The sequence below is a fragment of the Canis lupus genome, chromosome 12 (genome assembly GCF_011100685.1).
Source record: "Canis lupus familiaris isolate Mischka breed German Shepherd chromosome 12, alternate assembly UU_Cfam_GSD_1.0, whole genome shotgun sequence".
Lineage (NCBI taxonomy): Eukaryota > Metazoa > Chordata > Mammalia > Carnivora > Canidae > Canis > Canis lupus.
Genome location: NC_049233.1, coordinates 59,327,025 through 59,353,171, shown reverse-complemented (window position 1 = coordinate 59,353,171; position 26,147 = coordinate 59,327,025). Strand labels below are relative to the sequence as shown.

The window sequence follows — 26,147 nt, the reverse complement described above, 5'->3', positions numbered from 1 at the left end:
TGTGGTCCCGGGGTTCTGGGATTGAGTCCCACATCAGGCTCTCCGCAGGGAGTCTGCTTCTCCCTCTGCCTATGTCTCTGCCTTTCTTTCTGTGTCTCTCATGAATGAATGAATGAACGAATGAACGAACGCATAAATAAATAAATAAATAAATAAATAAATAAATAAATAAAAATTCATGCTCATGGATTAGAAAAACAGATAGTTTTAAAATGTCTATACTACCCAAAGCAATCTACACATTTAATGTAATTCCTATCAAAACACTACCAGCATTTTTTGCAGAGCCAAAAAGAAAAAAAAATTCTAAAATTTGTATGGCAACACAAAAGATCCGAATAGCCGAAGCAATCTTGGAAAAAGAAAAGCAAACCTGGAGACATCACAATTCTGGATTTCAAGTTGTATTACAAAGCTGTAATCATCAAGACAGAATGGTACTGGCACAAAAACAGACACATAGATCAGTGGAACATAATTGGAAACCTAGAAATGGACCCATAATTATATGGTCAACTAGTCTTCAACAAAGCAAGAAAGAATATACAATGGAAGAAAGTCTCTTCAACACATGATGTTGGAAAAACTGGACAGTGACTTGCAGAAGGATGAAACTGGACCACATTCTTATACCATACAGAAAAATAAATTAAGATGGATGAAAGACCTAAATGTAAGACAAGAAACTATCAAAATCCTAGAGGAGAACACAAGTAATGGTCTCTTTGACAAGAGCTATAGCAACTTCTTTTACTAGACATATCTCCAGAGGCAAGGAAAACAAAAGCAAAAATAAACTATTGGGACTTCATCAAGATAAAAAGCTGCTGCACATCAAAGGAATTAATAAAACTAAAAGGCAACCTTCAGAATGTTGCAAATGGCTTATCTAATAAATTGTTCATATCCAAAATATATAAAGATCTTATAAAATGCAGCACCCTAAAAACAAATAATGCAGTTTAAAATGAGCAGTATTTGGTATTTTTCCAAAGAAGACACTAGAAGATGGCTAGCAGACACATGAAGAGATTCTCAATATTACTCAATATCAGGGAAATACAAATAAAAAAAAACTACAATGAGATATCACCTCACACCTGTCAGAAAGGCTAAAATTAATTACTTCAGAACTATGATCTCTAATGATCTGGGAATGACAATCCTCTGAGAAGTCCAAAACCATGGTAACCCCACATAAAGTATCATTACACTGGAAACTCACGTATCTTCATCATCGTCTCCCCAAAAGCCTTTCTTGGACTGTATCCCCATCTTTAAAAATGTCAGTCATTATTCCAGTTATCCTGCCTTTCAACCTCATTGATTCTACTTTCACCCTGTTATATCCAATCTCCAAAGTCCTGGTAAATCTGCACTCTGTGTCTTCTCCCCAGTCCAATCCAATATGCAACAAATTATATATTTTTTCAATTTATTTTAGCAATAAAGGCATTAAACAATAATTGTCTATTTTAGTGCCCTTCTGCACTTCCTGCTGGCTTTCTGGCAACCATTTAAACCATTATGACTACATTCTTTGTGCTCATTCATTCTTTATTTTCTTTCATCAGTTTTTTTTTTCCTGTCTCAATTTCTTCATCTATTTACCAGTTATTTTGTATAGTTTCCATATACACCATCACAATCTATTTGTGCATTATAAGGTAGAATACAAATAAAGTTTAAGTAGCTTTTTATTTTTGTTGGAAATTTTTTTGAATAATTTAAAAGGTAAGACCAGAGTCAGAGGAAAACTAATAAATTAAATGTTATACACTAAGCAAAAATTTTATTTTATTCTGAATGGGTAAAAAAAGCTTGCTTTTTTGTGTTTTTTTTAATAAATAAAAATCAGTATTTGTCATCACGTTGAGTGTTGTGCCTTCTCTGTTAATTATATGAATATAAGAATTATTCGTATGAGATCTTTCATCACTTAGTCTTGGCTCCAATCCTCATAAAATAAGGCAAATAAATATATAGAAGATCGGTGCCCCAGAATCAAATGCTTATATATATAACCTACTTATTTGTCCTTTTTACTTTTATTGTGAAGCACAAAGCATCTTTCATAGCTGGAATACAATATTGAATGATTTTCACTGTCATAATATACTTATTCATTAGTTTGAACTACTTGTGTTGAAAGTAAGTTGAACAATGTTACACATATCAATTCCCCTAATTGTGACAGGAAATCAAATAACATATGCTTTATTGTGGTGGGATAATCCAGGATAATTTTTTCTGTCAACACATCCACTGAAAAGAATGGATTTCAGTGATAGTACTTATCCTGACTGCTTTTGTTTGTAATGAATCATTTTGAAAGTGTCATGACATTTTGTTTTGTCAGATAATTAATCTGTACTTTTCCTTAATATTCATTGTAACTCTATGAATCATGTTATAGCTTAATAAAAGACACCCTGTAACAAAAAGCACGGAATATGTGAAGCTATGTGGTGACCCCTTGTTGCAGTCAAGGCCATACATGCAGCAGGTTCCTTCAGGTCTCCTCTGTACACCAGGGACCAGGCTAGCACTAGAAGAAAGAAATGAAAGGCAAACAGTTGTCTCTGTTCTTAAGGAGCCAACAGCCCAAGTAAAGAATAATCAATTATAAAACAATGAAAAAATTTTCTAAGGATCACTTGTTGTGGGTACCCCAGGGCAAAGACTGACTAGCTTGGAGGATGTAAGAACTCACTGGATATGAGTTGGGTCCTAAGTGTTGGTCCTACAGGATTGACTACATTCCTTAGAATAGGTCCTCTCTTGGTAAGAAAGAGATTCCAAGCAAAGGAAAGGCAATGGACCCCAAAAGACATGGGATACAAAGGTTATTTTGTTTTGACAACAAATATCCCACAAACGATTACACTCTTTTCAGTTCGTAAATCGAATAATGGCATCAGGGCACTCCAGTAATTCTGCATTTATTTGGATTGGAGAAACATTCTGAGAGAATTTATCTTCTGCCAGAAAACTGAATTTATTATTAAAGCCATTAAGGTGAGGCATTTAAGCAGAACACTTGCAAAGTGTATTTGTCAGGGCACTCTGAAAGCTGCTAAAGGGCCTTTTTCTCTCTTTGTAATAATCCAATTAAGGGCTACAGTGTTAGACCCTATGGAAGGATAAAAATATTTCTTTTTGCTCCAAATTTTTTTCTTTTGTCCATTGGGGTATTTTGAGTCCATTTATGTCAAATGCAATGTGGTCTTATCTCTTCAACTGTGTGATTTAGCTTGACCTAAGAGTGAGATGAGGGTGATTGGGAGTGAGAGGAAGAGAAGCTATCTCTAGTAACACTTCATTCACTATTTTTTTTTACTTGGGCTGAATTATTTTTTTTAATGTGGCAGATGTTATTGAGAGTAAGTTATGAGTAATCTCAGCATATCATGCCAGGTAACAACTCTTCCACTGAGACTTCAGTAACGACTACAAAATGGGTTTGCTAGTGAAGTTGCATATCATTAGTGTAATAAAGGACTTGGTTATTTACTCAATGCAACGTACTCAGAATATTCCTTTATCATTCATAAATGTAAAGTTATTTTTAAATTCTAAAAATCAGACTGTGTGTGATGATAAATGTTTACTGAAAAGCTTTTACATACTTTCACAAAGAGAATATCCCCAAATCTAATAAATTACGTCCTCCTCCTGGGACTCTTTAAGTAGGAAATACTTGTACACATGAGGGTGCTCAGACCAGCACCTTAGCCTTAGCTGGCATCTGCCACAATACTGTTCACTGAGAAACTTGAAATGCTTCTACCTGTCTCTTCTGACCAGCTCCAGCATTATCTCATACCACTATGTTCCTATTCAGTCTTATTGCTCCTTGCTTTGTTTCTTGAACACATTAAATAATTCCCACCTCAGAACACTTATACTTGCTGTTTCCTCTGCTGGAATAGTTTTCCATGAGATCTCTCTCTCTCTCTCTCTCTCTCTCTCTTTCCCTGTCTCTCTCTCTGTGTGTGTGCATGCATGTGACAGGGGAGCTCCCATCGGAACCTAGTTGCCATATAAAATATTCTAGTCAACAGCCCAAGCAAAGGTCTCAGCCAACAGCCAGCATCAACTGCCAGACATAAGAGCAAGCTTCCAGATGACTCTAATTCCTAGCCTTTGAGCTGCTCTAGCTGATACCAGCTGAAGCAGAAATAAGCCACTCTGCCAACACCTCCCCAAATGTCAGCAAAATATACATTATAATCATTTTAAGCCATAAAGTTTTAGAGTAATTTGTTGTACAGCCATAGTAACTAGAACAGAGTTTTGGTATACACATCATACAGTACAAAAAGCATACAATTATTAAACTGCCAGGAAATCCATTATTGCTTCCATGCATTCTAAAACAATGTTGTTTTGTCTGATCAATACTCATGTACTCCTATATCATCCTTTCCAGTGTTCTTCATTCTTTTCTGCAGCTTCATGCTTCCACTTGTGATCATTTCCTGTATATCCTTGAGTATATCTTTAGTTTCATTCTACTGGTGACAATTTTTTTTCACTTTTTATTTGAAGAAACCATGCCATTGTCAGTCTATTGCTCTGTTGAAGATGATATGCCTTTTTTCTCTCACTGCTTCTTTACTGCTTTTTTGTCTTCTGTTTTCAGAAATTTAATTATGCTGTCCCTAGGTATGGTTTTCCTTGTATTCGTCTTGGTTGGAATTAGTAGACGCTTTTAAATGTGGTTTAAATCTTTCTTACCCATTATCTCTTCAAATCTAGTTTCTACCATAGCCTGTCTCTGCTCACTCTGAGACTATAATTATATATATGTTGGAACTTTTCACCCTAAACCATATAACAGATATGTATTTTTGTCTGTTTTCAATTCTTTTACCTCTCTGTGCTTCAGTCTGGATATTTTCTTCTGACCTATATTCCAGTTCACCAATTCTCTCTTCAACTTTGATTAATCTGATGATAAACTATTAATTGTATTATCAATTTCAGTTGTCTTTTCAGTTCTAGAAATCCTATCTATTCTTTTTCTTATGCTTTCTATTGCTCTATCTAAATATCTTCATATTTAACTTGCAAAGCATCTTAAGATTATATTACTTTAAATACCAAATTTGATAATTTCATAATCCTAGTATCTGAATCCTCTATAGATTCTGTTGCTCGGGTTTTGCTTTTTTCTTCTTCTTGGCTTTCATTCAGTTCTGATATTTTTATACATCCAGTTACTTTAGATTGAGTGCCAAATGCTGTGAAAGCTCTAAATGATGTTATCTTCCACCAGAGATCATTTACAATTGCTCTTGGCAGGCAACTAGGCTAGGCAGAGATTACCATAATCTAATCAGATATTGAGCTAATTTAAAATTGAGCCTCCATCATTTTGAGGGGTAGTTTATTACTAAAATACCTTTTCTCCTAGAGATTAGCCCTTTGGAGTTCCAACTAATGACTTCGGGTATTTACCAGGGCCTCTCCTCAGAAAACTCCAGACTGGCAGCAACCAGAGACTGCTAAAATTTACAGCTTAGTTTGTCCTCTAAGCCAAGGTTTTAACTTCAGTTTCTCAGTTGCACTTTTGAATCAGGAAATGCCTCAAGGGGAAAACTAATGCCAAATGTTGGATTCATTTTTATGTATTTCCTCACACATCCTCACTGTCTTGATATCCCTCTGAAGCCATCAAATATATTGTTTTATTTATTCCAGCTTTACAGTTATTCCCAGTGGGAGGGTTGGTATGAAACAAACTAGTCTGCCATCATGGAAAACTGATCTCTGATTGGCTTCTTCTTTTTTTTAAGATTTTATTTATTTATTCATAAAAGACACAGAGAGAGGCAGAGACATAGGCAGAGGTAGAAGCAGGCTCCCCCAAGGGAGTCTGATGTGGGACTCGATCACTGGACCCCAGAATCATGACTTGAGCCAAAGGCAGATGCTCAGCCCAGGCGTCACTCTGGTTGGCTTATTCTTAAGCATTAGAGGACTACAAAAATATTACTCTGTTGAGAGAGCCTTTGTTTCACCATGGATTAGCCAGCTCATCCTGACTCCTATTCCTTTACTTTCCTTCATGATATCTTATTTATTTCCCTTACAGCATTTATCACTATCTGCAATTATCTTGTTTTCTTATTTGTGTATGTATTAATGATTTTTAAAATTATTTCTTCCAACTATAATATGTTTTATGATAACAGGAACATAACAGTCTTTACCATTAATATACCCCACAGCCCAGAACTATGCTGAAAACACTCAATAAATATTATTTGAATGAATAAATTTATTTTTTTTTAGTCAGCCAGAAGATTCAAGAGGTGCTTTTCAAAAAGAAACAATTAAATAAAAGAAATAACTAAATAGGTAACATTAGTTGCAGTGAACATTTTATTCTATGTATTTATCACTAATGTAAAGAATAAGGATGTTGGGGTGGATAAAGTTTAGAGAAATTATATATGAATTCTGTGACAAATTGTCAACCTTGTATATCATTTAACAAGTATTTACTGAGTGGCTATAACATGCTGCACTAATAATATCCCTTCTCTGAAAAGTATGAGAAGCTTTGGGAGCATTTGGAAACAAGCACCCCTTCTTGTTCTTTCTTTACTTAATAAATCAGTAGGTGTTATGACTACCAGTATTCCTCTCTTTCGATTACTCTACAATTACTACTACTACTATAATTGCAGGACAATTTTCTTCTTCCAGTATTTCTCCATCTTTCTACTTTATGTTGCTGAACGTGTTTCTTAGAGGATGCCTTTTTTCTTTATTTCTTTTTGTAAATTTTTCTTACTTTCAGAGCTATCGTATGTGTGCATATGCATGGATGTATATATGCAGGAGGTAAGGAAAGCAATAGAGAAAATCAAATGATGACAGAGACTCTGAAATATATTGTTAATGAATTCACTCTAAATAAGCTGGATATTCAATTTGCCTGAATCTCTGAACCATGCTCAAGAGGACAAAGACATTTTAATAGAAGTTTGTTTTTATCTCTTCTAACATTCAGGAAGAAATATGCCCTGCAGCAAACCTGAAACTCTGTGTGAAAAATATAAAGAACCAATTCTTGGAATCTGCTTACAAGAGCCATGTAAGAGTGGTTGTGACAGCTGATGATAAAGCACTGCAAATTTGTGCCACGTTGATGCCTCAGTGAACCTCTTCATACCAAAAGGGAGATGACCTATAAATACACCACAGCTACCATAATTCTTTCCAGGTACTAGTCACAGACAGATCTTCAAGAATGGGGATGTTTTACTTACTTTTCCAGAAGAGTTAGCTCTGTCCTATTACATCTGGATGGGTAATAAAAAGGAAAGGTGCTGGAACCAATCTCATGTGTATTGATTACCATTGGAAGGCTGATGGAGGAGGTAAAGAACATAAAGCATTTTATCCTTCCTTCATGCTCTTCTAGTCACAAAATTTGTCTTCAAACCTATTGAAGATAGAGTGTGAGCTAATTTTTAAACATAAGTCAGAAATCAAAATTTTAGAATATTGGTTGTAAACTGTCAACCTATGGATGAAATTGACTCTCACATATGTGTTTCCTGGCATAGTCATCTTAAAATCTTAAATTTAATGCCTCTGGATTAGAAATGTGTCCTTCGCTCTGCCAGTTGTTCCCTGCTGCCTGGCATTTTATATAAAGCATGAGTCACTAAATTATACTGCATGCCTGACCTCTACATGCATTTTAGATTGCAACCTCAATTTTAGAAAGTATGTATTCAGGTTTTTAAAATAAGTGAAGTTATCTTTAAAATAGTGAAATGTATCAAATTAGTTGGCAAAGTCTTTGAGGATCTTAAATAATGATCATTATAATTTTTATTTTAAAGTAAATATTCCATATATTTAGTCACTCAGATTCAATCAATAGCTAGAAACTCACAATCTAGAATTAGGAGACAGAAAACTTGGGTTCCGCTCCTTATTATTCTGTTGGATTGCTCCAAATTCTCTCTCCCAATTAAACCAGATATATATTATTATAATGTTCAATTTGTCTGTAAAATAAGAGTAACAACCACAACACCTCATGGGCATAGTGGTATACAAGAAACATTTGTGCTCAGAAGTCTGTGGGTTGGCTGGGTGATTTTGCCTATTTGGGTTGGGCTCAATGGGGTTCAACCATGAATCTGCTGGAAGTCAAGTGGGGAAAAGCTGGTCGTCTAAGACAATCCTAGTTAATACACGGGTCTCTCACATTCCAGCAGATTAACCTATGGTAGCAGGCTCCCAAAAGAGAGAACAGAAGACCACAAGACTTCAAGATGTAGGCGCAGAGCTGGCATACCATGACATCATGAAATTGCTGGAAAGAAGCCTTAAGGCAGGGCCAGATTCATGGGGTGAGGAATAGACTCCACCCTTTGCTATCAAGTCACATATGAAAAGCCACATCACAGAGAGGGGTAGAAAATTGAGGCCATTTTAAAAATCAATCTATTTAAGTAGCATTTTTAAAAATCGTTTTTTAAATATACCATAAGATCATTAGAAATAATTAATGTCCTCAACCAATTTCTTAGGAATATTTTCATATTTAATGTTGCCTTAGGGTCTGAGGATTCATGTTCTAAGAATATGTTTGCGATTTATAATTTTGAACCTCACATAATATAAGACTAAAGAGGCTAGGAAAAACAAAACCTTTAAATTTAGTGAAAGAACTAGAAATATGTATTTCCTCAGCTACTTCTCCAATTATCCTGAAACCTTGTTTTTTTTTCCTTTTTCTTTTCTTTTATTGTTAAGGTTATCTCTTACCTAGAATATAATAATAATTCCTAAGAGCTCTCTCTGCTTCCAATCGGAAACCCTCCAGTGCATCTTGCTCACAACTGCCAAAATGATCCTTAAAAAACATCTAATTATACAGCTCCACTCTGTAAAAATCCTTCAATAATTTCCCTATTCTTTTGGGATAAGAGTCAAAATCCTTGGTTCAGCACCATACATGCACACACACATCGTACACCACCCAGAACCATCTGGTTTCTTCCCATTTCTAACCTCACCTCCTCTGACTTCCACACACTCATGTTCTAACTGCTCCTCAACATTCTAAGAATGTATTGTGTTGTATCATATCTATGAGTCTTTGAAATGCTAGTTGTATATGAAATTGATGAAAATTTAAAAGATAATTAAAATGTAGATAGAAAACATATTTAAATACACAATGGTAAGAGTCTAAATTATTGCCAACTTTCTGGAAAGTATCCAAATCTTTATTTTATATTAAAATATAAGAAATTCCCATGTTAAGGGGAAAGCATATTAAACCTTAATCTTCCTTCTTCAATTTTTATTCTAAAGTTGAATACTAGAATAAAAATAAGAACAAGAAAGTAAAATTTAACTCAAATTTACTGGCAAGAAACTCTGTTAAATAAATGAGACTCTTAGTCTAAAAATCCAGAAATACACGTTTATAACAACTGAAATTTTAAGTCTGTTTCCTAATAGTGATTTTTTTTTCTTTCAGCATTTGTTCTAAGCATCAGAATATATATATTTTAAAAAAACCAAAAGTTTGTAACCTACTTGAGAAAAAAAATGGCTCTAAAAGGCAAACTATTACTAGAGATGGCCTTCGAGCAATCCTGTACCTCTTTGGGCCCTCATTAAAGTTTATTTTTTGTAAAATACACACTGAAGGTCAGTCTGCTATACTGAGTAAATTGAATGTGAACGCTCCTTTGAGTTTGGTTGTAAGGAGGACTTGGACCAATCCCAAAAATGAAACAAGCTTACTGTTTTTGAAAGTGAAAAGAATGCTGCTAGCATCTTAGTGAAGTTTGCAGTTTTGCTGCCGAGTCCCTTCTGATGAGTCAGGTGGTCAGCACAAGCTGAAAAAGGGTGAGTGATAAACAGATGATGGACTAATATGACCAGAGTGTTCAGAGAGAGGCAGTGAGGCATATGCTGACCCCCTGGCTTGCTGTATACAAATCTGTGTGTTATCAGCTAAATGGGGAGAAAAAGAGCTGACTCTACTTGCTTTTTGAAAATGACCCCACACATCCTCATTCACCCACCTCATGGGCTAACCTACTTACCAATCCCTAAAACACGTTTCTTCAATGAAACCTTTGGATGATGCACTAATGTAAACCACTTTTAAGCAACATTTATAGAAAGCACACACTCCAAAGTTTATTCCAATCAAATAAAAATAAATTGCAGACCAACAACTGGCATTGATTTTTTTCTATGCTTCCATAGTTTTATTAAGGACTTTTCATAAATATAACTAAATAATTCATGTCAAGCTTACAGGCAAATACAATTTGGCTATTGAAGTAGGGGCATCTGCGGCAGATACTTCCTGACAAATAACTAATTTTTTACTATTAGCCAATGTGTTCAATAGAGTTGAGAACTAGAAACTAACCCAGGAACTAAATGTAAGTAGCAAATTCTCCACACTAGAACCTAACTTCAGATACCCACAAAGAATCATATACCAACTATATGATAAAGTGTTAGTAATAGTTTTATAAAGGGATATCAAAAGAGGGGAAAAAAACCTCCTGAGAGTAAAGAAAAATGCACCAGCACATATAGACACTGACCTGAAATAGGTTGAATGTTAATAAATCACAGAATGGCATTTAGGGAGGAAAAGTAAAATCTATTTCTTCCACGTATATTTTATTATCATTTCTATTTTTCAGGATAAAATAAATTGCTTCATTACTAGTACAATTTAGGAGTCATGTGATTTTTTTTTAACTGAGAGGATAATCTATTATGTGTCTTAACTGGAATTGAAAACAGCCATCCCCAAAGCCTTAACTAATACTCCAGACAAGCTAGCCCAAAGCGGATGGGCCCCAGCTCCTTTAATTTGGCTGCAGGGCTTTTTTCTCCATTTCTGAATTAGAGACTGTGTCTTAATCTCATATAAAGAAAAATATATCATTTAAAAATTATTTGACGAGGATAAAAACTTACAAACTAAACTGGGAAAATATGTTCTTCTGGATAAAATGTCTGCTATTTTCAATATTTAACACAAATATAGGACTCTACGGGGTGCCTGGGAGGCTCAGCACCTGATGTCTGCCTTTGGCTCAGGTCGTGATCCTGGGGTTCTGGGATGGAGTCCCAAATCCTGCATTGGGCTCCCTGCTCGGTGAGGAGCCTGCTTTTCCCTCTGCTTATGTCTCTGCCTCTCTCTGTGTGTCTCTCATGAATAAACAAATAAAATCTTTAAAAGAAAAAAAAAAAGTAAGACTCTACTGTTTCCCAGTTTGGTCAGCAGAATTCTAAAATGATCCTCAAGATTCCCACACCCTGGTGCATAAAGACCCTGTACATCCCCTTTGAGTGGGAAAGGACCTACTAATATGATATCACTCCTGTAAGTAGCTTCTCTTACTTGGGAAAAAGTGAAGGGATTTTGCATATGTAGTCAAGTGCCCAATGGTTTACTTTAAGTTCATTATAAAGATCATCCAAGGTAGATCTGATCTAATAAGGTAGGGCATTTATTTAAAAAAGGAGAGTGTAGAGATTAGAGATACGAGAAATGAGAGGGGCTCTTCAGCCATGATGTGAACTATGTGTGGAGAGAGACAGTCTTTGGGAGCTGAAGACCACTGTCCTACAACAGCAAGGAATTGAATTCTGCCCTCAGCCTGAATGTAGTTTGAAGGGGCCTCCAAACCTTACATGATTATAGCCCCAGCTAACACCTTGATTTTAACTTTGTGAGACCTAAGCTATTTCATACCTGTACTCCTAATTGTGAAACTGTGAAGTAATATTTATATTGTTTTAGGCCATTAAGTTTATAGGTAATATATTATGGAGCAATAAAAACTAATGCAACCAATAAGCAATTGGTAAGGTTTCATGGTATGTTCCCAAGTATAAAAGACATTAAAAGTCATCTGGTCCAACTCTTTATCTAAGTATGTCCATACTTTCCTGATTAGGCAAATTAATTAACCTCTCCTTATTTCTTTCACTACATCCTTTTTAATACATTGAAAGTCTGTGTGTAGCTTTTAGGAACTTATCTCACAATCCATTCATTTCCTTAGACATCCTTCACATGTATATCTACATGGTTGGAAACAACATGCACAGAGATCATTATGGTGCTGCAAAGTGGTCCACTTACCAATGCACAGGACTACATGGTGCTTAGTTAAAATTAGCTGGTCCAAAAGCAGATTTGAGATTTAGCCATCCAATTTATTAGCTCATTAGGATGTGAACCACTGACCAGGATAAAAAAAATTGAATGTGGACATATTATAGAAGTCAATTATAAATGGAAGGGAATTTATAAATTCACATAATTTTGAAATGGGATTCTGAAGATTTAGGTACAGATTCTATCTCCAACATTAATTCATCATGTCATTTTATAGAAGACCCAAATCTCCATACATAATTTGTAAAGTTATGTTATTTATTAGATAAACTTTCTAATGCCCTACTACTACAAATGTTCTAAGATCATATTAGTTCACTTCTTTTAGTAGGGCTGAGCCTGCATCAGTTCAGATGATTGCTTTGGCCTACCACCTGAAAATAATGTTTTATTTTATCTTCTCTAAATGAAAAATAACAATGATGAATACTACTCACAGAAATGGCAAAATAGAAACTTTGGCATCTAACCAGCTAGTTCACAGTAGAAAGAAAAGATGGGATGATATGAAGAAGAGGGACAGAAGGCACTAACACAAGAGAGAAAAAAATAGGGATAAGAAGAACATAGCCTGTAGACAAAAATTATAAATGTTATAGGCATTGATTATCAATTTCCCTAACCTCCTCTCTTTCCAGAAATGAAATTATTCAAAAGTCCCAACATAGATTCCAGAATCTAAAAGAAAGAAAGAAAGAAAGAAAGAAAGAAAGAAAGAAAGAAAGAAAGAAAGAAAGAAAAAAATCAACTATGAACCAGTCTTTAGCCTACCTGTAATATGAATTCAGAATGTCCCTAGAAACAAATATAGGATACATAGAATCTTAAAGGCATCTCAGATTTCCCTTACAAAAATCTACCCATATTAAAGAAGATGTAGTCTCTGAGACATGCCCTGAAATTATACTATAACTATGATCCTACAAGGTGGGTCAGTGTTTAATAATGTTCTGCATTATCTATAACCCTGCTGCATAAAATATTAACTCCTATTAAATGCTTTTCAAATTCTACTATATGGTCTAACAAGAGATCTTTAAATAATGCCGCCCAGAAAGGAACAATTCAACTGTCTGTTCCTTTTAAACATCAGTGAGTATGTATTTAAAAATCTTAAGATAGGTTGACAGTGAATGCCTAGGGGGCCATATGATAACTATAATGTCCCTTAAAGAAATCTTACCCAGGACTCTTTCACATTTAGGGTATGTGAATCAGAAGCATACTATCTGGATCTTTCACAGGCATCAATTTCAAATGATCTGGTAACTAAAAGGGAAACAAATGTATTCTTATTAACAAGTATTTCCATGCAAAGTCCATGGAAGACATGATTTATACAATCTACATCTGTAGGATTCTTGTTGGGATACAGAATGGGCAAAGGGGGAGTTTAAGGCACAGATATTAACAATATTGTGAAGAACTAAGACAAAAAAATTTGAACTTTATAGTGCTAATCAAAAATTTAATTCAATAGAAGGAAAGCTGTTATTTCCCTCAGATTTCACCTAGCTTTCCATCGAAGATAAAAGTAAATGCTATATTGAGAAACTCTTTTGTGAAAGAAGGTGCTAAATCTCCAATTACATCTCAGAAAGAAAAAAAAAATCTCAATAGTCACTCATCATAGAAAATGACACATATTTTGAGATCAAGAGTCAGCCACCTGCCTGGTACATAAAGTGAAAGAAAGATTAAAAAAATCTATCCTATAGTCTGTGATAATATAAGTTTGATAAGAAAAATGATAGGGAAGATTAATACATAGCATAGCTGCATGCACATAGTTAAAATTAATAGCCTTCAGAGTTCTTTTCTGATTCTACCCTGTCAAAAAAATCCTTTGAAATCTTCAAGGTTTCATGTTGCATTTTGGGGTCACCAGGTAAAAATCAGTTATGAAATAGTTTTGCAAACTGTTTTTGATTTTTGCATTGTAAAAATTACATGTATGTGTATACACCTATCCATATGTAAGCATATGTATGTATACATACATGATTTTCTACAAAATACTTATATCTTTCATACCCCTAGTCTTTTTATCTTTATGGTGTTAAGCTTTCAATATCATGATAACTAATAATTTAGAGTTTGACTTATGAAATATTTCCTTCTCAGACCCAATGACAAATATAAACTACAGGCAAACTAGAGGATAGAAAATTATTTTGAAAGTAAAACTTAAAGAACCATCTATGACTTCTGGGGAAGATGGCAGAGTAGGAGGACTCTAAGCTACCTTGTCCCACTGATACAACTAAATAACAGCCACATCAGTGTAAATAACCCAGAAAATGACCTGAAGATTAGCTGGACAAGCTTCCCACAGCTTAATATAGTGAAGAGGCCACATCAAAGAGGGTAGAAAGGTTGAAGACATGGTTAGGAGCTAAAGGGACTGCAGGACTGGTGGGAAGGGAATGTGTGGGCATGGAAAGGAAAAAGAAACAGTCTCTCATATCAGGGAGCACACACAGGGAAGATGAGTCCTGATGACATTTAACTTTGAAATCTAGAGGGGCCAAATTTTACAAGTTCTTACAATCAGCAGGGCTTAAAACCTGGAACTTTAAAAATCAGAAGACTAGTAGGAAAGCTGGGAGGGTGAGAGGAAACTGAATACCCTCATCTGCTTAAAGAGACAGCACAACAAACAGCCCCCTAGAAATGCAACATAGAAGCAGCAGTTTGAAAAACACCTAGGGCATATGGGAGAGAGATTTGCTTACTCATCTCAGAGTGGGTGCTGGAGTGGCAGGGATTATTGGGAGACTTCTCCAGAAACAAAGGAGCTGGTGGGCACTATTTCCTTCCCCTTATCCCCAACATAAACACGCAGACACCTGGGGTATCAGCAGCACCAATATTCCCTGTGTAACTTGGTAATAGGGTACCTCACCCTTATGTTCCTCTGTGGACACGTCCCCTCCAGTGAAGCCTCCACTCCAAGTCCCTTCCCACAGCATACCTGCACAAACTTTGCTAATAACACACATCATCCCATGTGCTTCCACAGATTCTTCAGCTCCAATCAACCTGCCTTGGTCCTAGCAGCTGCAGGTCCCCTCCTTTGCTGGTACGGCATGCCTGGCCACATATTCTGCCATCTTTGCATCATTGGCAAAGGCACCACCAGACTGGCCCACTAACAACATAAGGACCAAATGCTTCCCACAACAGGCAAAAAGAACCATAGCAGATTATTGAATTGAAGGCAAACACAGCTCAACTACAACCGTAGGGCACATATAACATATATGAGAGACATCTCTGAAGCACCAAATTCTGATGAAGAGAGGACATTGCACTGCAGGGCATTATAGAACCCTTTCTTCATAAGGCCATTCTTTTTTTCTTTTTTAAGATTTTATTTATTTATTTGAGAGAGAGAGAGAGAGAGCACAAACAAGGGGGGTGGCAGAGGGAGCCACATTCTTCTCAACTGCAAATGGAACATTCTCCGGTATTGATCACATATTAAGTCACAAAATAAGTCTCAACAGATTAAAAAAGATCAAAGTCATACCATGCATCTTTTCTAACCACAATATTTTGAAACTAGAAATCAACCATAAGGAAAAAATCTGGAAAAAACACAAATACATGGAAGTTAAATAAAATACATGCTACTAAACTATGAATGGATCAAACAAGAAATCAAAGAGGAAATTAAAAATACATAAATACAAGTGAAAATAAGGACACAGCAGTTCAAAATTTTGGGGATGCAGCAAAAGCTGTTCTAGGAGGGAGGTTTATAGCAATATACGCCTACCTTAAGAGGCAAGAAAAATCTCAAATAAAAACTTAGCTTTACACCTAAAGGAAATAGAAAAAGTAGAACAACAACAAAAAAACTAAAACCAGCAGAAGGAAGGAAATAATAAAGATTAGAGCAGAAATAAATGAAATAGAAACTAAAAACTAAAGAAAATTTGAACAGACCAATTACCAGCAAAATTTCATGAGTAATCAAAAAAACTCCCAACAAACAAAAGTGCGGGACCAGATAGCTTCAAAGGTGAATCCTACAAAATGCTTAAAGAAGAGTTAGTACCTATTCTTTCAAAATATTCCAAAAAATAGAAGAGGAAGGAAAACTTCCACATTCATTCTATGAGGCCAGCATTACTCTGATACCAAAACCAAGTAAAGACACTACAAAAAAAGAGAACTACAAGCAAGTATCTCTGATGAACACAGGTGCAAAAGTCCTTAACAAAATATTAGCAAACCAAATACAGCAATACATTTAGTAAATCATTCACTACTATCAAGTAGAATTTATTCTTGGGATACAAGGTTGATTCAATATTCTCAAATTAGTCAACATGGTCCATCACATCAACAAAAGAAAGGATAAAAACCGTATGTATGATCATTTTAATAAATACAGGAAAAAAACATTCAACAAAGTACAGCATCCATTAATGATAAAAACTCTCAATAAAGTAAGTTTAGAGAGAACATATCTCAACATAAGAAAAGTCATATACATAAAACCCATAGCTAACACCATACTCAATAGTGAAAAACTGAAATATTTCCTGCTAGAATCAGGAACAAGATAAGGATGTCCACTCTCACCACTTCTATTCAACATAGTATTGGAAGTCCTTGCCACAGCAACCAGACAACAAAAAAATAAATAAAAGGCATCCAAATTGGTAGGGAAGAAATAAAACTTTCACTATTCGAAGATGACATGATACTACCTATAGAAAAAGCTAAAGACCACCAAGAAACTGCTAGAACTGATAAATTCAGTAGTACCACAGGATACAAAGTCAATAGACAGAAATCTGTTGCATTCTATACACTAGTACAGCAGCAGAAAGAGAAATTAAGAAAAAAATCACTTTTACAATTGCACCAAAATTTATAAAAATTTTTATAAAATTATAAAATATCTAGGAATAAACTTAACCAAGGAGGTAAAAAGACCTGTACTCTGAAAATTGTAAGACACTTGTGAAAGAAAGTGACAACACAAAAAATGGAGAGATATTTTATGCTTATGGATTGTAAGAACAAATATTGTTAAAATGTCCATACTATGCAAAACAATGTATAGATTTGATGCCATCTCTATTAAAATACCAATAGCATTTTCCATAGAACTAGAACAAATAATCCTAAACTTTGTATAAAACCACAAAAACTCTCAAATAGCCAAAGCAATTTCTCTAACACTGGCCATAGCAACATTTTTTTAGATATGTCTCCTGAGGACAGGGAAACAAAAGCAAAAATAAACTATTGGGGCTAATCAAAATAAAAAGCTCTGTGCAGCAAAGGAAACAATCAATAAAACTAAAAGGCAACATACTGAATGAGAAAAGATATTTGCATATGATATATCCAAGGAGAGGTTAGTAGTCAAAATATATAAAGAACTTATAGAACTCAACACCAAGAAAATCCAAATAATCCAATTAAAAATGGGCAGAAGATATGAACAGACATTTCTCCAAAGAAGACATACAGATGGCCAACAGACACATGAAAAGATGCTCGACATCACTCATCATCAGGGATACACAGATCTAAACCACAATAAGATATCACCTCACACCAGTTAGAAAGGCTAAAATCAAAAACACAAGAAGCAACAAGTGTTGATGAGGATGTGGGGAAAAAGGAACTCTTGTACATTGTTGGAGGGAATGCAAACTGGTGCATTGTGGAAAACAGTATGGAGGTTCCTCAAAATGTTCAAAATAGCACTGCCATATGATCCAGTATTTCTACTACTGGGCATCTAACTGAAGAATATGAAAACACTAATTTGAAAAGATATATGCACCCCTATGTTTATTGCAGCACTATTTATTAATAGCTAAATTATGGAAGCTGCCCCAGTGTCCACTGATAGATGAATGGATAAAGAATATGTTTATAAATATATATAATGAAATGAGATATATGTATATTCTCATTCCTTTTTTATAGCTGAATAATATTCAACCATAAAAAAGAATGAAATCTTGCTATTTGCAACAAATGGATGGACCTAGACAGTATAGTGCTAATTGAAATAAGTCAGAGAAAGAAAGACACCATATAGCTTCACTCATATGCAGAATTTAAGAAATAAAACAAATGGACAAAGGAAAAAGAGGCACACCAAAAAAAGAGACTCAGCTATCGAGAACAAACTGGTGGTTATCAAAAGGGAGACAGGTGGGAGGAGATGGATGAAATAGGTGATGGGGTTTAAGAGTATACCTACCACCATGAGCACTGAGTAAAGTATAGAATTTCTGAATCATTATATTTTACACATGAAAGTGATACAACACTGTATGTTAACTCTACCGGAATTAAAATTTATGAATAAATTAAAATTTATAAATAAATATATATCTACATACATACATCAGTGTCATGCAGATGCCAGACAGGGAATGAAAATGATCATTGTAAAAACTTAGCAGGAACAAAAAGATGTTCTAAAAAAATCTGAACTCTAGAGAAAGTACAGAGAAACCTGGGGACTGAATGATGAGGATTTGAGCATATATTAAAATGTGTATAGACTATCCCAGGAAGGATTCATGAAAAACAAGTTGCCTCCTGGGTGGAGGTCTAGGGAACTAGGGATAACAGTTGCAGGAAGACTTACTTTGACCACATACACTTTGTATTCTGGCCTAATATTTTACAATAAGCACATATTACTTTAAAAAATGAGTAAAAACAAATAAAAATAGTATGCACTTGCTGTCTATGACATATGGTAGGGATTATAAAGAAAGAGTATATAGAGCCACACCACACACAACTGTAGAATTACATCTTTCATCTGAAACCCAGATGCCTACAAACCTCAGGTACACAGACACAGTCCCCCATCTCCAAAGTGAAAGAGGCAGAAAAGGCCTCTAGATTTTGGTTGTAGCTTCATCATAACCAACCATTAGATCACTAGGTCTTCACTCAGTGCCTTGTCAGCCCTGACAATGTTGAAGTGATGATCACTGAACACTTAACAAACATCATCTATCTCATTCTCACAACAACCTTGACAGATCGATATTCCTTTTTTTTTTCCCCTTTAAAGTGAAGTTTGGTGAGGTAAATACATTTGCCCTGGGTCTCATAGATCCAAAGTAGCAGAGTGGGAAGGAACTCCTCAGGATATGTGAACCTTAACTACTATGCTCCCCTGCTGCTCAAGAGTAGAGGGTGCAAGTCTTGGGGGAGCAAGATAACAAAAGCAAGGATGGCAGCTGACAGTGTATAGGCTGGAGGGGATAAAAAAAAAAACAACAACAACTTCAGAGTTGTATTATCCATCCTTCAGCTCTCTCATGAACTTCCTGAGTTAATGCTCTTGGTTAAAAGCAGTGAAGTGTATTGCACTGTAGTAGTTTCCTATTGCTGCTATAATGAATTACCACAAATTTGGTGGCTGAAAATGCAAATTTGTCTTATGCTTCTAGAAGTCTGTTTTCTAAAATGAGTTTCACTGGGCTAAACTCAAGGTGTAAACAGAGCTCTGTTCATTCTGGAGGCTCTAGGGGAGAAGACATTTTCTTCCTAGGTTTGCAGCCTCATTTCATCTCCGAAGTTGCAATGGTCATTGAAGTCTTTTTCCTGTTGCATCACTCTGACATCAACTCTCCTGCTTCCTGATCCCTCTTGTGACTGCTTTGGGCCCATTTCTATAATACAGGACAATTTCTTTATCTTTTTTTTTTTTTTTAATTTTTACCCATCTATGATAGTCACAGAGAGAGAGAGAGAGAGAGGCAGAGACACAGGCAGAGGGAGAAGCAGGCTCCATGCACTGGGAGCCCGATGTGGGATTCGATCCCGGGTCTCCAGGATCGCGCCCCGGGCCAAAGGCAGGCGCCAAACCGCTGCGCCACCCAGGGATCCCCGACAATTTCTTTATCTTAAAGTCAGGTGATGAACAACCTTAATTCTACCAGCCTTATATACCCTTGCCACATAAATAACATACTTACAGATTCCAGGGATTAGAATAGGACAGCTTTGAAAGGCCATCATTCTGTCTACCCAATAGACTTTTTTAGGAAAAATGTTCAATAATATTAAAATGAAAGTGGCTTTGATGGGCACCTGAGTGGCTCACTTGGTTAAGTGTCTGACTCTTGATTTCAGCTCAGGTCTTGATCTTAGGGTTATGAGTTCAAGCCTCACACTGAGCACATGTTGGGTGTGGAGGCTAGTTTAAAAATAAAAGCAGCTCTACCGGCTGTACTTGGCGGCACGATGTCCCACAGGAAGTTCTCCGCTCCCAGGCACGGGTCCCTGGGCTTCTTGCCTCGGAAACGCAGCAGCCGCCACCGTGGGAAGGTGAAGAGCTTCCCCAAGGATGACTCTTCCAAGCCTGTCCACCTCACAGCCTTCCTGGGCTACAAGGCCGGCATGACTCACATCGTGCGGGAGGTGGACCGGCCAGGATCCAAGGTGAACAAGAAGGAAGTGGTGGAGGCTGTGACCATTGTGGAGACCCCACCCATGGTGGTTGTGGGCATCGTGGGCTATGTGGAAACCCCTCGAGGCCTCCGTACCTTTAAGACCATCTTTGCTGAGCACATCAGTGACGAATGCAAAAGGCGCTTCTATAAGAACTGGCATAAGTCTAAGAAGAAGGCCTTCACCAAATATTGCAAGAAGTGGCAGGATGACGATGGCAAGAAGCAGCTAGAGAAGGACTTCAACAGCATGAAGAAGTATTGCCAGGTGATCCGTGTCATCGCCCACACCCAGATGCGCCTGCTTCCTCTGCGCCAGAAGAAGGCCCACCTCATGGAGATCCAGGTGAACGGAGGCACAGTGGCTGAGAAGCTCGACTGGGCCCGTGAGAGGCTGGAGCAGCAGGTGCCTGTGAACCAGGTGTTTGGGCAAGATGAGATGATTGATGTCATCGGTGTCACCAAGGGCAAAGGCTACAAAGGGGTCACCAGCCGCTGGCACACCAAGAAGCTACCCCGCAAAACCCACCGGGGCCTGCGCAAGGTTGCCTGTATTGGAGCCTGGCATCCTGCCCGAGTGGCCTTCTCTGTGGCTCGGGCTGGGCAGAAAGGCTACCATCACCGCACTGAGATCAACAAGAAGATATACAAGATTGGCCAGGGCTATCTCATCAAGGATGGCAAGCTGATCAAGAACAACGCTTCCACTGATTATGATCTGTCTGACAAGAGCATCAACCCCCTGGGTGGCTTTGTCCACTACGGTGAAGTGACCAATGACTTTGTGATGCTGAAAGGCTGTGTGGTGGGCACCAAGAAGCGAGTGCTGACTCTGCGCAAGTCCTTGCTGGTGCAGACCAAACGGCGTGCCCTAGAGAAGATTGACCTGAAATTCATTGACACCACCTCCAAGTTTGGCCATGGCCGATTCCAGACTGTGGAGGAGAAGAAAGCATTCATGGGACCACTTAAGAAAGATCGAATTGCAAAGGAAGAAGGAGCTTAATGTCAGGACCAGATTGTGCAGCTGGTGGGATCTCAATAAAAATTATTTTCCAGTGAAAAATAAATAAATAAAAGCAGCTTTTGGCATTTTAATTATCTGCAAAATTTATATGTATGAAACCTTGGTATTCCTGGGTATAAATGCATTCCTTTTCTTCAAAATTAGTTTATTTTGAAAAGAAAATCCATAGTGTATACATAAGTACTTACACATTTAGGAACTTCGATAAATTTTATAAATCACTATAAATGATAATATGAAACTGTGTTGTAAATTTTTTAAAAGATTTTACCTGGGCAGCATAGGTGGCTCAGCGGTTTAGCGCCTGCCTTCAGCCCAGGGAGTGATCCTGGAGACCTGGGATCAAGTCCCATGTCAGGCTTTCTGCACGGAGCCTGTTTCTCCCTCTGCCTGTGTCCCTGCCTCCCTCTCTCTCTCTCTCTCTCTCTCTCTGGCTCTCATGAATAAATAAATAAAATCTTTAAATAAAATAAAAGATTTTACCTATTATTAATGAAAGACACAGGGAGAAAGAGGCAGAGACATAGGCAGAGGGAGAAGCAGGCTCCTTACAGGGAACCCAATATGGGACTCGATCCTGGGACCGCAGAAACACGCCCTGAACTTAAGGCAGAAACTCAACCGCTGAGCCACCCAGGTGTCCCTGTGCTGTAAATTTTTAACTTCACGTTTTCCTGCTTCTTCAATATCCCCGCAAATAGGCTGTGAGTGCCCTGCCAGGTGACCAGGTGCACCATTGTGATAGGCTGGCCCCTGCTACAAGTTCCCCTTTTTGCCCTCTCCTGACTATACCTAGTAACATTCAAACACAACAATTAAACCCCCTCATGCCTTTTACCTATGTACTCCTCTGACCCTTCCCCAACCACCTGCACCAAAATAAAGGTACTTTCTCTATGTGCTCACTTTCTAACAACGCCCCACCTTCCTGGTTGAGCCCCCTCCTTTGACCTCTCCCCATGTGGCCTCCTGTGTGGTGCACATGCTTCCTTCTTCTAAGACCTGTGAGTATGATGAATCTTCTAACTTTATATGCTTCTCCAAGAGTAATTCCCATGAATGTGTTGGAATGATTCTTAAAGACTTCACAGGAAGTCTTACTCTCCCATTTATACAGCACAGTGACTACTTTATAACTTGCTTATAATGTTCATAATAATCAGTACAAGAATTCACGAAATAACTAGTATTGATCTTGTAGCTTTCTATGTAATTTTACCTCTCTATGTATATCAGATATATTCATGTGGTTGAGAAGGCTCTGCCAGGCTCATCCACAATGAATCTCCACAGGTACACAGCTGCCATTTATATATCTCCCTGGCTTCATGTGATTAGTCTAATACTTACCTTTTAACATCCTCAAACCTTTACTAGACCTAATGAATCTAACAGTTTTCACATATGCAGGAAAGGAGATCAAATATTTTAAGTGCCCAACTGGTCCATAGTTCCGTATTTAGTTAACTGGCCATCTGCCCTTATAGCCATCTGCTGAAAAGTCAAATGGTGCCAAAGAAAAAAAGAATATGACTAGTAGAAAAACTATAGAATCCTTAAAGAATCTATACTCTATCAGAGATAGTAATTGAAATTATTTTTAAAGACATAATAAAACTTAAATCATCCACACTTGTATTTTTCTAAAGAACATACTTTGCTAAAGAGATGGCAAATGATTGATTCCAAAACAATTGAAAGAAGATACCTAATTTGAGAATTTAGTTTATGTGTGTATGTATGCATGTTCTAGTTGCAGCAAGTTTGCCCCAAACACTAAGTTTTGCAGCAAATCACAATTTGTCAGGTGTGGCACTGGCTAGCTTACAGTTATTAGTTTTGGTTCACTGCTTGTAGCCTTAGGAACATAGGCGTAACATTCTGTGCACATTTGGAAAGCAATTTCATAAGCTTAAAATGCCAACAGTTTCCCATAAATGTTGCTATAATTATTTTAAATCACCTAAGATTTCAGGAGAAAAAGTGACTTAACTGTGTTATGCCCAAGTCCATTTTACAGAAAATGACAGCTTATCCCAGTGCTGGGAGATTTTTTCTTTGCTTTGTTTTTTAATCAAATGTCTATCATAGTTCAATTATTAATATGGTTTTCAAAAAGTCATCTTAAAGCAGGCATAAAAACGATTCAGTTGATTTAAAAAATACTGAATAATGTGGAAGATTAATAGACTAGGGAGACATACAAAAGAGGTTTTTTGTGGGCTAAAAATCTCCAAGTTGATCCACATCTACCAGCATGGGAAAATCATAAGACATATTTTACATTCAAATCAGTTACGATTTCATTGTTTACCTATACACTACCTTCTGCAGAAATCCTGTTTTCACGAGTGATAATAATGAGCAAATATGATATATGCAAATATGAAGAAAAGTCTAAATTAATGAACTGCTAAAGGCTTTTTTTCACAAAAGCATCAGAACTTCAGAATAAGCAAACATATTTTCCACTCCAAACAATCAAGCTTTTGTTGTTGGTGGTGGTTTGTATTTTGTTCTTTATGAAGCATTCTTACTACCTGGGTTTATAGTGACAGTGGACAAAATGTACTTGGGTAGTTTTTTGTGTTGTGCATCAGGATCTCATCTACAACCATTCTCAATACTTTCTATAACCAGCAATATCCATAGGTACTAGCTGTGATATTTGAGTTTGTAGAGTTCAAGAAGCCAAAGAACAAATCACTTCACTCATCTGTCAAGGTATACTAGGTAAACAAAATGAAATCATTGTTTTATAGTTAAGAAAGAATTGAATACTATTCCCTAAACAATTCTTCAAATTTTACTAAATATAAGCATATTCATATAGTTAGCCTAATAGTATTCCCTAGTTCTTTACCTTTGAATTTCTTAAAGTAGACTGCTAAACCTTCTATACTGTGATGCCTACATTCTGACTACTTCTATTTAATTGATCAATGTCTCATATCCTATCTGGTGGCATCTGTGCATGCTGCCACCCAAATCAAAGTAAAACAAAGTTGTGAAGTTGAATGTATGGGGCTTCCTCATGCCATCAGGCAAACATTCCTCCAGTTGATCTCCTACATTTCTGAAAATAGGCCACCAAAAAGTTTCCTGTGCTCAAGCTGCCCCTAATCATTAACAAAGAGGCCATCAGGTTTTTGTTAAGTGCCAACTCCCTCTGGGAGTTCCTTCACACAATCATCTAAATATGTTTTATCCACCTGGTTCTCAGTGTGTGCTTCCTCTTTAGCTTGCCATCTATGCTCAGGGCTGTCCTTACCGCATCATCCTCCAAGTTTTTCCCAACTCAGTCTTCCCTTTTGAAGTAGCACCCATTTCAAAATTCTCTCAGACATGTGTGTTGAGTATGAGGACTTGCTCAGTACATCCCTGCATGTAGATTCAAAATAGTCATATACACTAAATTCATATCTTTCAATAGTAACTCTGAACGTGAATGGGCTTAATGACCCCATCAAAAGGCGCAGGGTTTCAGACTGGATAAAAAAGCAGGACCCATCTATTTGCTGTCTACAAGAGACTCATTTTAGACAAAAGGACACCTACAGCCTGAAAATAAAAGGTTGGAGAACCATTTACCATTCAAATGGTCCTCAAAAGAAAGCAGGGGTAGCCATCCTTATATCCAATAAACTAAAATTTATCCCAAAGACTGTAGTGAGAGATGAAGAGGGACACTATATCATACTTAAAGGATCTATCCAAGAAGAGGGATTAACAATCATCTATATATATGCCCCGAATGTGGGAGCTGCCAAATATATCAATCAATTAATAACCAAAGTTAGACATATTTAGATAATAATACACTTATACTTTGACTTCAATCTAGCGCTTTTCTACTCTCAATAGGTCTTCTAAGCACAACATCTCCAAAGAAACAACAGCTTTAAATGATACAGTGGACCAGGTGGATTTCACAGATAGCTACAGAACTTTACATCCAAACACAACTGAATACACATTCTTCTCAAGTCCACATGGAACTTTCTCCAGAATAGACCACATACTAGGTCACAAATCAGGTCTGAACTGATACCAAAAGATTGGGATCATCCCCTGCATATTCTCAGATCATAATGCCTTGAAATTAGAACTAAATCACAAGAAGTTTGGAAGGATTTCAAAATGTGGAGGTTAAGGACCATCCTGCTAAAAGATGAAAGGGTCAACCAGGAAATTAAGGAAGAGTTAAAAAGATTCATGGAAACTAATGAGAATGAAGATACAACCATTCAAAATCTTTGGGATACAGCAAAAGCAGTCCTGAGGGGGAAATACATCGCAAAACAAGCATCCATTCAAAAACTGGAAAGAACTAATACAAAAGCTAACCTTATACCTAAAGGAACTAGAGAAAAAACAGCAAATGGATCCTAACCCAGCAGAAGAGAGTTAATAAAGATTCGAGCAGAACTCAATTAAATAGAGACCAGAAGAACTGTGGAACAGA

General features: G+C 36.7%; 1 protein-coding gene and 1 pseudogene across 1 annotated transcript in view; one reads left to right on the top strand and one right to left on the bottom strand.

Annotated features, from left to right (window-relative positions):
- Nucleotides 1-26,147, bottom strand: part of GRIK2 (glutamate ionotropic receptor kainate type subunit 2) — a 1,061,838-nt gene that overhangs the window by 903,844 nt on the left and 131,847 nt on the right. Inside the window, exon 4 of the mRNA XM_038554811.1 lies at nt 13,386-13,471. The gene's annotated coding sequence lies outside the window, so the exon portion shown is untranslated. The remainder of the gene's footprint in view (nt 1-13,385; nt 13,472-26,147) is intronic.
- On the top strand, nt 20,424-21,721 carry LOC475009 (ribosomal protein L3 pseudogene; annotated as a pseudogene).